The 12,524-nt window shown below is 34.5% G+C and overlaps 1 protein-coding gene across 1 annotated transcript in view; it reads left to right on the top strand.

The window, feature by feature from the left end:
* Positions 1-12,524, top strand: part of LOC127833825 (tubulin beta chain) — a 32,428-nt gene that overhangs the window by 17,811 nt on the left and 2,093 nt on the right. The window lies entirely within an intron of this gene.

The raw sequence follows: 12,524 nt of genomic DNA, 5'->3' as shown, positions 1-12,524 counted from the left end.
GAAATTTTACTAGATTTAGCATTTTCGTGATTTAGATTTTTCTTGAGCCAAATTCTCAATAGTTTTGCAAATGACTCAATGGCGAACAACAGCGCGAGCATTGCGAACGTGTTATTATTGGAATAAATGTTCACTATTACAGGGCTCGCGCTGTCGTTCACCATTTGCGAAAGAAAAGCGAATTTGGCTCAAGAAAATTATAATTTGCTTAAATCTCGTTAAATTTCATTGAAAACATCCGCCATTTTAATCCGGAGTGTGTTTTTTTTTTAAACTATTTTTCTCTTTGTTTCCATGAACAATTTGAAGCGCATATGGTAGCTGGCCAATCAGCATTGAGTTCGCTATCGGGTAATATTGGTTAATTCATGCGCAGATAATGGAATACACAGTTGATATTGTCGTCTGCCTACAAAATAACGGCCGATGGCAAAAGTCGTATAAAAAATAAGCAAATGAAAAGAAGCGTAACACTCAATAAATTATTTGTAAGCTGATCACTTTACAAATTTCTACCGACTATCGATCTGAATTAAAGGATGATAATTAAATAATTAGTAACATGTCTAAGATGTTGCACCTTTCTTTTCTTGATTGAAATTAAAATGTTATAATTACTTTGTTGTTTTTTTCTCACAAACTATGCTATTGTAAAGTAATATGTCAACCACATAGTATATTAATTACGTATTTGCCCTGCAACTTATTTTCATGTCAGTAGTCAAACGATATGCACATTTTATTTCATGTGCAAAATGCATACAATTTTTCGGTCTGTCGATTTATATTATATTTTCGAAGTTCTTTATAGAAAAAATAGACTTACGAATACACGTGCGGTGATACGGATGGTGCAGAAAAATCTTTACCAATTTCCTTTCCAGCGTTGTCATTAGGAGGCGGCCAGCGGCCGATTTGACCGCCTCAAATGTTTTTTAGGCTGGCTCAAATTTGGAAAAAAAATGGAATAAAAATTAGCATTTTTTCACGACGATGATGAGGTGTGAATGTCAGAGTTTATTTACTGGTCATCGCTGGGTCTTCACGACTACCTTATGTGCTGACCTGACGACGATGACCAGATATTTAGTATTCGTTGATATACTAACGGTCTGAAACGGAAGTAAATAACCGTAACCGATATATGTTAACTGTTTTCTCATTGGTCGTATCGAAATAATTGTCCAATCGTGGAGCGGGTCACGGGAGTGTACGACTTTGATTCAAGGTCACACACTGTGACAAAGTCAACATGTGTCCTAAAAAAAGAAAAATAGACGATTTTTTCATTTGTGTTTCGAGTGAGAACGATAGTTCGCTGGTGAAGTTATTTTTGTTCCAGTTTTGTTAACGTTAATCGTTTACCGGCACCTCCGGATAAATGCACTTTCCTGTTACATTTCGTATTTTTTTCTATTTTCGACAAATTTCGTTGATGTTTGGTTCCGATGTTTGGTTTCTCTGCGGAGTTTTGAACCTCCAAACGGTAAGTGGATTTATTTGTAACCACATTTTATAGGAGGGTGAGTCTTTCATTAAGATAAATGAAACTCTCAAGCCCCAAACTCTCCTGATTTGTTCATGATTAAGGTCGGCCCTGGCCTAGGCGCAATGCCTAAAATGCTAAATATATTGAATTGGCACTGCAATGTTTAGCTATGTCCAAATTTGTATTTAAAAAAAGGCCCAAAGAAGCTTCCTCGGCAAAAAATTTAAATCCTAAGAATTCCTCAGCTTGGGCAACCTATGCCCGATTTATTTGGAAAATCTGCATTGCCAAACTGCCAAATTATTCTGAATAATTGCTTCAGCTAGAACCTATGCCCAAATTTTTTATCGAGAAAAGGCTTCCGCAAGGGGTATTTTGCCAGAACATGTAATTCTAAATTGCCTTGGCTAGGGAAATCAATGCACAATTTTAATGAGAAAATGCCTCGGTAAGGGCCCTTAAATTTTTTTTTTCCTATACATTTTATTCTAAATTGTCTTGGCTATGTGAACCTATGCCAAAATTTTCACTGAAAAGCTGCATTATTTTCAAGTCAACAGGCACATAATCTTTATAAACTGAATTATTTCAGACAAAGACAGTCATGACACACACAGTGCTGCCAGTGCAGTGTTTATTTTTATGCATGTATATCTGTTTTTATCAAAATCTTGATAATTGCAGAGTTGATGTAGCCTGAGGACTTTATTTTTTCTGTACCATTCACATAAATATCCTCTATTTAAACTGAGCAAAATCATTAAATTATTTGCCCAAAATCGCCCAGAGGTCGAGATTTGGAACCTTTATTTTAAAAAAATTCCTGGAACCCTCTAGCAACTCGCACATTAGGTGCTCGCACAAGTTGGCCTCCTCAAATAACTCAAAAGCCTGCTACAAAGAATCCTAATGACAACGCTGCTTTCATGAGGCAGAAGACTTGGAGCTTTATTTGATAATTACCTTTCAGTTTGGTATATGTCGGAGTTCAATGTCAGAAAAAAAAATACAAAAAAAAAATATAATCCCTACCTACCGACCCACCCAAAGTTACCTGGGTTGGGTTATGCCAAACAAACAATTTTTTAAGGATGGCCCCGTTGCTTGCATTTTTGGAATAAACATTGTTTTATTTTGTAACCTTGTGTGTGTGTTTACGTTCCGTAAGTTTATTTCCAAAGATTAAGTCCCTACGCGCGTAAGACTGCATTATGCTTAAATACGTAGCTGGAGCGAAGCCTGGCAAGACGCTGCAAGCAAGTCAATAAAGTCCAGGTTGCTTGTTTTACAGTATATGGTTTCTGACAGAGAATTTCCAGGATGACAGTGATGATGAGATCAGTCGTCGAAATTTGCACTAGTCCGACAGCAAAAAACTAGTATTTTTTCTTTCGGGCTTGTAGGAAATCCAATATTATAAGCCCGACGTGCTTGTACAATTCATTAAACAGAAAACTAGTTCCACTTTCATTTTCAATATTTGTAAACAAAGTTTTGAGCCGCATAAATCAACAGCCGCTTATGTTTTAACACACTGCGCACACGTGCTGGTCAATCAGCCGATAATTGGATTACTGCGCATAAAGCGCATTGTTTTGTGTTTCCCGGATTACTATTATGTAAAATCAATGTTTTGCGTTGCGTTCGGGACACAGAGAGTAATGGCCGAACAGTTGTCATTCAAGTACGTCGTTGAGGAATGCGAATCTGAGGTAACTCTGATTGACGCATTTGTCAACTGGCTTTTTGTAGAATAACCTGGCACTTAATTGCTTATATATTTTCTGGTGGTTCAGGTTTGTTTTCTCTTTCACATGGATATATGGGATACATTTCTGCTAATTTTTTACCTAAACTTTATGTATATATTTATAATTGTGATTTGATTGAAATCCGTGTGTGAAATTAATTTCTTCTTATTTCAGGATCCGAAAGAGGCTGGCTCAGATGACGAGCAAGCAAACTTAGATGAGGATGAAATTAATAAGAGATTTGTATTGTATTCTAAGGCCACGACTTTTATATTTCTTGGTTTACAAAACCGCCGACCCTAATTTTCGGAAAATGGGAAAAAAAATAAAATCGGAAAATCGTCTTTTTTTTAAATATTTTATTCCCGACCGCACTGCAAAACGAGCGAAACGAGAAAAAAAACGATCCGGTTTGAGTACGGTTGCGAATAAAATCAAGTAAGTACAATCAACGATTGGTTCACATATATTCAATTGCAGAGATCGGGATATTTTTCAATGTGACACATTACAGTATGTACCAGTCCTTTTATGGGCACTTCTCAAAATTTATTTCGGGTAAAAATTACAGACAATAAGAAAATCAGCGTCAGTCAAATGTCGACCCCATCAAAATTTATGTCCGTGTCTGTGACTTAACTATATTGTTTAACATGTTAATTATATTAAACAAACCCGATAGTATTTGATAATTAGTATAAATAATCCAATAAAACACTGCCATTATTTACGATATATGTGTTTAGGAATTTTGTAAATACGTCCGCCATAGTTTATAGGAACTGTACAGAAAGTTTGGAAATCGGAACAAATCGGTATATCTCGGAAAATCATTGATAAATGTATTTGTCGTTTCAACGCTTTGGGCCGAGTAATTTCGGCAAATCGGAACTCAACTTGTGTAAAACACTAGCTCAATTAACCGTTAAACTCCGCCTCCGTTCTCTGCAAAAGATTCGAAGGCGGAGCTATGCACGTGCTTTTATTAAATTGGAGGATTGCAATTGAGAACCAAACACACAATTGATTCGGCATGTTGATTGCAAGACAAAGGAAGCCAATTTTTTCGGCGCGAAATTTGTCGCTTTATTGCTTCCGACAGAAAGCGGCTTTCCTTTGATGACGTCAAACTGTCAATTCACACAGACTGCACATTTTCGGAAGACTTTAACTGACTCCTTGTTTACAATTCCAGTAAAAAAAAACACTTGCTAACATTAAACTTTGGATTAAATTATCAAAATAAAGCAAAAGCGAAGTTGACAAATATGATTAAATTAATTCGCGTCAGTTCAAATAAGACGTTTTGCGTTGTAAATCAACGAGTTTTCATGACAACAACAACTTTGACAAACATTACCGCGACGACGCATGGATCGATCTACCTCGATTTTTTTTTTCATGTACGATCTCATAAGTCGAGTAAGAGCAAACACATACCGGGTAATTTGTGTATGAGTAGTTTATCTTATATAAGATTTATGCAACGGGCATCGCATTGCGTAATGGTGCGCATCCAATTATGGAAATGAAGCGCAGTTTTTCGTTTTAATGGGAGAAGAACGCATGTCATGTAATGCAGTGTTTAAAATTGCCTGATGTTACATAAGGTGCTGTTAGGACTCATTTTATTGGAAGATATAGATGTGTTTCATTGCATAATTTGATTTTTTGTCTCTGTGTTTAAGGTTATAAAAGATATGTTGTCTTTGTTCTGATGTTATTAGTATTAACATTTTTTTTCAATGATGTTTTTTTTTTTTTTTTTTTTTTCGACCGCCCGATGGACCATTTTCAAAATAATTTTTGTAAACCAATAAAAAAAAAAGTCGTGGCCTAAAGATTGAATAAATGAATGCTTCTTTGGATGTTTTATGTTATGTTTATCTGCATTTTTAACAAAAATGTTTGGGCTAGTAAAATCTGACTCTGGCTTGTTCAAATTCCAATAGTACTAGCCCGACTTGCTTGTAGATTTAAATATGAATTTCAATGACTGTGAGATGAACGAAGAAGTTGTTTATCACAAGTTATAAGGGTTATGATAAATGAAGGACATATTTACCTTGACTTATTATATTGTGTTGTAATTTTGTTTGCAATAGGCTTTACAGTTAGCATAACCTGAGAAGAAGAACGCTTAAGCTTGGGATCAGGAATGTTCATAGGGACATAGGTCATAACTGACAGATATTGACCCCTATTAATTTTCAGGTCACTAGATTAAAGTTCAAGGTCACAGTGACTTGTTACAACTTCTCTCTGTAACTAACTGCTTCCATTATACATAATTGATAAACATATGTACACTTCTGACTTTTCTTTATTTAATATCTAAAAAATATCTGGTTGAAGTTTATGACAAATAAACAACAGACTCTCATCAGCAACTCCATGAGTCAGGCGAGCAATTCTTTAAATTACCAATCATACTCTTAACTACTCACACAATGGCTGCCACTACAACTGACAGCCCATTTCAGGGATGGGAACTAACTTTGCTATTTGTTGCTAGCACAGGCAACCATCTTTACAGGGCTTTTCATCAGGAAATTCGGAAGAGGCCCTAGCCTTTCAGATTGGGAATTTCATGCGCGATAACTGCTCATTTTGGGAAGGCCTTGTTTTTTAAACAGGGTCTTTTTCATTATGAAGACATATTAAAAGACACATAGTGGTGCATTCTTAATCATATATTAAAGTGCTCATTCATTGCTTTCAACATGGGGGATGCCCAATATGTCTTAAGTATAAAAAAAAAATACAATTTGGGAAATTCCTCTATCAATTTTGGGAAAAAAAGGACCTTATTTTCAATAAGGAAGGGGCCGAATTTATAAGGGTAAAAAGCCCTGCTTTAGTATGTTGGTTGCCCAGCTAAAGAGTAACGAGCCCAGATATATGTACATTTCATGTAATATGTACCTACTACTTCTTTAAATAAAATGATATATAATTACATAACATTGCTGGATTGACACACTTTTAATGCATTATGTATAATTATGAGCCTGAATTTAATCATTTTCTATGCCTTAATAATGAATATTATTTAAATCATTATTGATACATGATTGCCAATTTGTATTCAATTTTCATTGCACTGAATTGTTTCAAGCTTAAAAAAAGTAAGTTGCCCAGCCGGACTACCAACTTTTGAAATTGGGTTTCCCGGGCCAAAATCTACTTGCCCTGGGCTCAAGGACAACCACTTATTTCCGTCCCTGCATAAGGGGGGCATGCATGTTTTACAAACACAGTGGGTTTGTTTTTTTTATGAAATATTCGGCGTTATTCGGCCCCATTCCCCCATCTCTAGAGTATATATCTTTCCTCCAAATATTTGAAAAATTCCCCTCTCGTAAGTGTAATTCAATTTTAATCAATACCTCATTTAAATACGTCTTTCTTTATGAATTTATTTACTATTATTTTCCTGAACTGCAGCATCCGCGTGTTTACTTTCTTTTAGCCTTTACTCCTTAACTGCAAACCGTACATAATTCACCATCACGACTTTCGCTTTACGACATCTACCGTAAACTGTACGTATTCCACCATGTCGCACAACAGCAAAAGCTTTCGGAAAAAAATTGACAAAAAATCTGTTTTAACTTAAAAAAAAAAGATATTCTGTTTAAACAAGCACAACTTAGTCAGTCGTCTTCAAATGCCGGCAGTGAAACGCAGAAACAGGCTTGGGGAAGCTACACTTGAGTCCCTGATAAGTCATGTCTGCACACAGAGAAACTTGGTGAAGAGGAGGTCACCAGAATAATTGACAAATTCGGAGAAAAGCCAAGAAATGTTGATCTTTGAACATAAACATGTTGATGAGAACAAGAGTTGGAATAATGTTTTTCTTTCTATGTATGGTGAATTATAGTGTTAAAACTTGATTTTGTACTGTTACTTGCTGAGCATTGAAATTTCCCCTTTTACGCGCGAATTTTCCCCCCTCAGGTGTTCAGACCCCTTTCCTCCAAAACTGAAAAAAAAACACTGAAACAGCCCTTGTTTTAATATCAATATTCATAATTGTCACTGACAAATAATGAAACTTAATTCCTCTTAATCAAATAATGTACTTCTGTCAGAGTTCAAAATATTTATTCCATTGAGAGCAAGTTAATAATTTAATACTTGATTCTTTGTTTATTAATTTAATTTATGGTAGGTAGCTGCATTGTAACTCCAGTGTTAATGCTGACAGTTCGCGGTAATGTAACAATGACCTTTGACCTTTCACAGGAATAATCCATGGGTGACCCTCTATCAAAGTTGTTCAAAGGTTTCTGATCCATTTAACATATTGGTTATCAGAGCTATAAAACATTTTGTTTATATAATCTACTTAATTAGCTCAAGTCATGGTCCTGGGATCAAAACTGGTCATGCACCTTGGATCACATTTGGTATATAGACTGTTTAGTTAAATTTGAACAATTTATAAATTTGCACAGATAAAGAGTTTAAGATTTGTTGTGTAACATCATATGGTGGTCCTCATCAGTTTGTTCTGATAATGCCCGTGGGGTCAATATTGATCCTTCCTTTGGGTTGTCTTGTTTTATATATACGTATTTACTAAATGCTTCGTCATTCCGCTTGTGTTGTCAACTTGGCCAGCTCAGTAGATCCTGGCGTTGTTCTATTGCGGCTCTTATTAAAGCACCATTTATGAACCCCAATGGCAAACAGTAACATTTTCCCCCAAAAAATCTGACAAAAATTTCTCTAAAAAGATGCAGAACTTTTCCAATAAACTTATTTCTTTAGTTTATTACACAGAGATACAAGTCTGTAACACTTTATGACATAAAGTTTAAAATACATTAAACATTTAATTATTAACAATTGGAAAACTGTGATTTATAATCATGTTAATGTTTCATTTTCCCGATATGAAGCTAAAAAAACACACTGGTGGGTAAAAACTCTTTTTTTAAATCTCTGAAATTGCGAGGTTTGGTATTTAGTCTGTAACTACATGTATGTATGGTGGTCCTCTACCAATATGTCCAAAATATGTCCCTGCAGGTTAAAACTGCCCACGCCCAGGCCAGGTGTCACACAACTTACCGGTATAGACTTACAGTAAAAAAAATCTTATCTCTGTATGTTTTTCACATTATTTTAGGGATTTTGCCTGGGGCCTTTGGATTGGGAAAAATATGACAAAGATTGGAAATTTATTTTTAGTGTTTTTTTCTGGTTTTTTTTTTTTTCGCTTAAAAGTTCTCCAAAGAAAAAGAAGAGAAAAAAGGTGTGTTCAATATAAGGTTCAACTTATAGCGCTGTATAGGGAAACAAACACAATTTTATTTTTAAAATTATATTTTTCTTTTATTTATTGTGATTTTTTAAATAGGAATTTTACAGTCATTTGGGGGAAAAATATATACTTATAGAGATTTAGAATGGGGCTGAATGAATTTCCCAAATTTGACCAAAACAGGGTTCGCCAAAACTTGAAAAATCTGTCAGTCATTCGGACTGACAGACTTGAATTTTTTGTCAGTCCGAATCAGTTTCTGTCAGTCCCACTGTCCGACTTAACTATAGCAGCAAAACACAACAAAAGAGAGTACCTTTTAGATGTTTATTGGTTTTGATCACATTAAAATACAATAAAAAACATGTCTAAAGTCGATATAATTAAACAATTATTATATTAATAATAAACCACATATAAACCAAAGGTATTCTTTTTAGACTTCTTTTTGTCAAACTGTTTTTTAGCCTGCACAGCTCTGCAAATCCGTGTTCTTGAGAAGTTAGGGTGACATCCAATCAAGTTTGACTTAATTGCACACACCCATTCACACTACTTTGGATGACTTCAATTTCTGTTTATTAGCCAATTTCACAAGTTCTAAAACAACACCTATTGTTAAAATATTTTCTCTTAGCCGAGGTTGATTTCCAGGTTCAATTAAACGAATGTCTTTCACACCTATTTCTTGATAGAAAGGCCCATTACCACTATCCATTCTTGTTGTCTGAAATAACACAAAACATATTGCTACAAACTATCAACAACAAATCAAAACATAAATATCCCTATGTCCGAATTTTAAAATATCCGAAATATAGTACATCGGGTGAAAAATCTAATTTTGATTTCAGAAATTGTTGGTGTGTAAATTAAAATATATCCTTCCCATAAGAATATAATAATGAAACTATTTAACAGAAATGCTCACAAATGCCTGTTGAAACAAGTTTTCATGCGGTTTTTGTTGTGGAATAATTAAATGGAACAAACAAAATGGCAGACGCACTCGGTTGCTTTTTTTAACAAAGACCGTTGATTTTGAACTCGCATGTGATAGTCAATTCTAATCCAACTTTAAACATCAAAACATCAAAATGAAGGTAAGAAAAAAAGGATTTTGACAGAAGTTGAACAAAAAGCATTTACCTTCTATTTATCCAAAAGCATATTTTACACTTTGAGTGATCTTTTTGAAACCATTTTTCATCCGATTGTGTCGGTCAGTCGGACCGATTATCTTAAATCACTTGTCGGTCCTGAGAAATATTTGCCGGTCAGGACCGGCGGACCGACTGTTTTGGCGAACCCTGCCAAAAAAAACAACACCTTGCAGTGATTTTTTTATGCTCCCCCAAAATATTTTTGGGGGAGCATATTGTCGCCGCTTTGTCTGCACGTGCACAATTTTTGTCTGAGCTATTTCTCAGCAAGTAATGACCGGAATTCATTTAAACTTTATGGGAAGCTTCATTACCAAGAGGAGATGTGCATAATATCAGCCGGTTCTGGTCGGATGATTTTTCACAGAGTAATGGCCCTTTGAAATTTTCCTTTAACTGTACATATAGTGCAATTCTTGTCCCGACTATTTCTCAGCAACTAATGACCAGAATTCAATGAAACTTTATGGGAAGCTTCACTACCAATAGGAGATGTGCATATTATCAGCCAGTTATGGTCGGATGATTTTTCACAGAAAGTTTGGCATATTTTGGGGGAAACTGGTAAGATTTTGGGGGGAAAATGTTACTTTTTGCCATTGGGAAAGCCTTTTTTTTTTACTTTTTGCAATTGGAAAACAGCCTATAAGAGGCTGTAATTATGGCAAAAAAAATAATTGCCTTGTCTGTAATTACAAGGACTAAGTGTTCAATATTAGGTACATGTATGATGTAGCATATATTTTTTTAGATCAATATTTTGTTCATCTCCCATCCATATAAGATCAACCTTAGTAAATATAATACTGGACACACTTTTATCCTCAATTTTGAAGCATTTGTAAGCAAAACAACAACACTAATTTCCCAATTTTAGTCAAAACGCCACAAATTTTTCCAATCCAAAGGGACCCGGCCCCATTCCCAAAATGGTGAAAAAAAATACTGATCATTTCCCTGGGGTCAAAACAACTACACTACAGGGGTAACATGATTTACTTGTTTAGTAATAGTATATTACTATAACAATCTAATTCTCTTAAACCTCAAGGGTTAGATTTTCATAATAGCATATTGTGGTCCTCTACTATCTTTTTTTCTTCTTTTTTTTTTAAATTGACTCTAAAATTTTAATAAACATAGAAAATAAACTGTTTTGGTGACCATATAGTTGAATTTATTTTTACTCAAACATTGATGTTTGACTCTTGAACATTTTAAGCAAAATGTTAATGAATATTGACATCATAGTTAACACACTGTTCTATTTGTTATGTCATGCTTAATTCTTCTGACACTGATAAACCCCAGAAGCCAGGTTTTTTTCTCCATGTTTTGGGAAGATAGCCCATGGCTTTGGAAGTGGGAATTTTATCGGCATTTTCATGAAATTGGGAAAATAAATTCATTAGCCTTTTTTCTTCACACAAAAAAGTCCACTGATTAGGGAAATACTAAATTTGATATAACTCTTTTTATTTTATGCTTTCCGGTGGTTTATAGAGAAATATCAGTGAATTAAAACTGATAATTTCACTGTTTCAAACAGTGAAAATTATCAGTGAAAATTGTCGATAATTTTCATTGATTACTGTGAAATGAAGTCATTTTTTGACGAAATGACGTCATTATCCCAGCGAAATTCTTTAGTTAAACTCTTTAACAATGTATATAAACGGTGAAAAAAAATAAAATAAAAAGAAAATGTGTTTGATTCGGTGGATAATTGATTTTAATTCACTCGTGATCATAGAAAAAATATTATTTTCTATGATCACTCGTGAATTAAAATCGAAAATCCACGGAATCCAAAAAATAACCTTTATATAATCATAATAAATAAAATAGAGGATATTTGTTGGATTTATATATATATATATATATATATATATATATATATATATATATATATATATATATATATATATATATATATATAAGGCCTCTTCCTGTAGTAGTGAAAAATAAATGCTTGGTCTTAAAAAGTTTGAGGGTTTTTCTGTGCCAATATATTCCTTGTTAATTTGTAGGGGGCAACTTTTTATGTCCCCCACTATAGTAGTGGGGGACATATTGTTTTTGCCCTGTCCGTTGGTTGGTCTGTTGGGTGGTCTGTTTGCGCCAACTTTAACATTTTGCAATGACTTTTGCTATATTGAATATAGCAACTTGATATTTGGCATGCATGGGTATCTCATGGAGCTGCACATTTTGAATGGTGAAAGGTCAAGGGCATCCTTCAAGGTCAGAGGTCAAATATATGTGGCCAAAATTGCTCATTTTATGAATACTTTTGCAATATCGAAGTTAGCAACTTGATATTTGGCATGCATTTGTATCTCATGGAGCTGCACATTATGAGTGGTGAAAGGTCAAGGTCATCCTTCAAGGTCAGAGGTCAAATATATGTGGCCCAAATCACTTATTTTATAAATACTTTTGCAATATTGAAGATAGCAACTTGATATTTGGCATGCATGTGCATCTCATGGAGCTGCACATTTTGAGTGGTGAAAGTTCAAGGTCATCCTTCAAGGTCAGAGGTCAAATTTATGTGACCCAAATCGCTTATTTTATGAATTCTTTTGCAATATTGAAGATAGCAACTTGATATTTGGCATGCATGTGTATCTCATGGAGCTGCACATTTTGAGTGGTGAAAGGTCAAGGTCATCCTTCACAAGGTCAAGGCCATCCTTCAAGGTCAAACGTCATATAGGGGGACATTGTGTTTCACAAACGCATCTTGTTAACTCTGAGACAGAATGATCACTGGCCATAACTCAAGTCCAAAAACATCAAAACCACAGTTTAAACTTTCAAGTTCTGGAAGATAATACTTACAA

The sequence above is a fragment of the Dreissena polymorpha genome, chromosome 6 (assembly GCF_020536995.1).
Source record: "Dreissena polymorpha isolate Duluth1 chromosome 6, UMN_Dpol_1.0, whole genome shotgun sequence".
Lineage (NCBI taxonomy): Eukaryota > Metazoa > Mollusca > Bivalvia > Myida > Dreissenidae > Dreissena > Dreissena polymorpha.
The sequence above is the reverse complement of the archived record's forward strand: the minus strand, read 5'-3'. Positions and strand labels throughout refer to the sequence as shown.